The sequence below is a fragment of the Capricornis sumatraensis genome, chromosome 15 (genome assembly GCF_032405125.1).
Source record: "Capricornis sumatraensis isolate serow.1 chromosome 15, serow.2, whole genome shotgun sequence".
Taxonomy (NCBI): domain Eukaryota; kingdom Metazoa; phylum Chordata; class Mammalia; order Artiodactyla; family Bovidae; genus Capricornis; species Capricornis sumatraensis.
In genome coordinates, this window is record NC_091083.1 from 44,954,695 (window position 1) to 44,957,537 (window position 2,843).

Here is a 2,843-nt window from a genome sequence, read left to right on the forward strand (position 1 = left end):
CGTGACAACCTCACAGCACCCAGAATGGAGGTGGTTCCACCGGTGTCCTGGAACAGGCTGCAGCCAGGAGCCCAGGGGCTGCCAGCATTTCACCTAAGTGATTCAACAAGTGTGCTTTTACGCCGGGTGTTTTAAAAGCAGAGTGATTCTGTTGTGTTAATAATTCATCTCTGACCTTTTTTCTCTTAGCGCTGGGTGCTGACCAGTTGCATGCCTCTTTTTCTTCGCTGCCTCCCAGTTCTAGATTAGCCGTAGCCATGGGTTTTGGAGACTTGAAAAGCCCTGCTGGCCTCCAGGTGCTCCACGACTACTTGGCGGACAAGGGTTACGTAGAGGGGTATGTGCCATCACAAGCAGATGTGGCAGTATTTGAAGCCGTCTCCGGCCCACCACCTGCCAACTTGTGTCATGCCCTCCGTTGGTATAATCATATCAAATCTTATGAGAAGGAAAAGGCAAGCCTGCCAGGAGTGAAGAAAGCTTTGGGCAAGTATGACCTTGCTAATGTGGAAGACACCACAAAAAGTGGAGCTGCAGGTGGTAAAGATGATGATGACATTGATCTCTTTGGATCTGATGCAGAGGAGGAAAGTGAAGAAGCCAAGAAGCTAAGAGGAGAATGCCTTGCCCAGTATGAGTCAAAGAAAGCCAAAAAACCGGCACTTGTCGCTGGTCTTCCATCTTATTAGACGTGAAACCTTGGGATAATGAGACCGATATGGCAAAACTAGAGGAGTGCATCAGAAACATTCAAGCAGACGGCTTGGTCTGGGGCTCTTCTAAACTAGGTCCAGTTGGGTATGGCATTAAAAAACTTCAAATACATTGTGTAGTTGAAGACGACAAAGTTAGGACAGACATGCTGGAGGAGCAGATCACTGCTCTCGATGAGTATATACAGTCTATGGATGTGGCTGCATTCAACAAGATCTAAAATCCATCATGGATCAGTGCCCTTAAATAAAAGTTTGAAAGACAAATAATAATAATAATTCATCTCTGAGCCCCCATCAAATTTTGAAAATGAAATGAAAGTCACTAAGTTGTGTCCAACTCTTTGTGACCCCGTGGACTATACAGTCCATGGAATTCTCCAGGCCAGAATTGTAGAGTGGGTAGCCTTTCTCTTCTCCAGGGGATCTTCCCATCCCAGGGATCGAACCCAGGTTTCCTGCATCATAGGCAAATTCTTTACCAGCTGAACCACCAGGGAAGCTCAAAAATACTGGAGTGCATAGCCTATCCCTTCTCAAGGAGATCTTTTCAACTCAGGAATTGAACCGGGGTCTCCTGCACTGTAGGTGGATTCTTTACCAACTGAGCTATCAGGGAAGCCACCAAATTTAAAATGGTGACCAATTTTTAGGAATTAGATTGTCACACTGCAAAAGCAGCTGGTTCCACAGAATTCGGTAAAACAAATTTATTTTGATTTAACTCAGAGTTTCTAGTTATGAGTGTTGGGGTGCAGAAATATAGGTATTTCCTTCACTAGGAGACTGCATACTCGAGGCATCAGTGCAGCTTCATAGAGGACATGCAGATTTTCCCTGATAGAGGTTTACTCTTGTGTTCTCCTCCCTGATCCTCCAGGACACAGTGGGTAGCAGACTTCACTCAGGCCAACACATCCTCAGCTCTAGGAGTCTGAATCAGCCCAGTCACAGGCACCCAGGGCCCTCCACACCGCCCCCCCCCAACCCCCAAACACCTTGCAGGGCAACCCCTACCCCCACCCTAGATGATCCTGCTGGCCTTCCTACCACAGACAGGCTGAGATGAGTAAGAGCAACCCTCTCAGAACCAGGCTGTCTTGCCCAAGTTCACACATGGAGTGGTGATAGAGCAGGCAAGGTGATGGAGGAGACAGGAGTGATGGAGGGGATGGGAGTGATGGAGGAGGCGGGAGTGATGGAGGGGATGGGAGTGATGGAGGGGATGGGAATGATGGAGGGGATGGGAGTGATGGAGGAGGCGGGAGTGATGGAGGAGACGGGAGTGATGGGGGAGACGGGAGTGATGGAGGGGATGGGAGTGATGGAGAGGATGGGAGTGATGGAGGAGATGGGAGTGATGGAGGGGATGGGAGTGATGGAGGGGATGGGAGTGATGGAGGAGACGGGAGTGATGGAGGGGATGGGAGTGATGGAGGAGACGGGAGTGATGGAGGAGACGGGAGTGATGGAGGAGACGGGAGTGATGGGGGAGATGGGAGTGATGGAGAGGATGGGAGTGATGGAGGAGATGGGAGTGATGGAGGGGATGGGAGTGATGGAGGGGATGGGAGTGATGGAGGAGACGGGAGTGATGGAGGAGACGGGAGTGATGGGGGAGATGGGAGTGATGGAGGAGACGGGAGTGATGGGGGAGATGGGAGTGATGGAGGAGACGGGAGTGACGGAGGAGATGGGAGTGATGGGGGAGGCGGGAGTGACAGGGGAGACGGGAGTGATGGAGGAGACGGGAGTGATGGAGGGGATGGGAGTGATGGAGGAGACGGGAGTGATGGAGGAGACGGGAGTGATGGGGGAGACGGGAGTGATGGAGGGGATGGGAGTGATGGAGGAGATGGGAGTGATGGAGGAGATGGGAGTGATGGAGGGGATGGGAGTGATGGAGGAGATGGGAGTGATGGAGGAGATGGGAGTGATGGAGGGGATGGGAGTGATGGAGGGGATGGGAGTGATGGAGGAGACGGGAGTGATGGAGGAGACGGGAGTGATGGGGGAGATGGGAGTGATGGAGGAGACGGGAGTGATGGGGGAGATGGGAGTGATGGAGGAGACGGGAGTGATGGGGGAGATGGGAGTGATGGAGGAGACGGGAGTGACGGGGGAGACGGG

General features: G+C 52.1%; 1 pseudogene; it reads left to right on the forward strand.

The window, feature by feature from the left end:
* The first annotated feature begins 257 nt into the window (after positions 1 to 257).
* Positions 258 to 934, forward strand: LOC138091787 (elongation factor 1-beta pseudogene; annotated as a pseudogene).
* Positions 935 to 2,843: the final 1,909 nt, after the last annotated feature.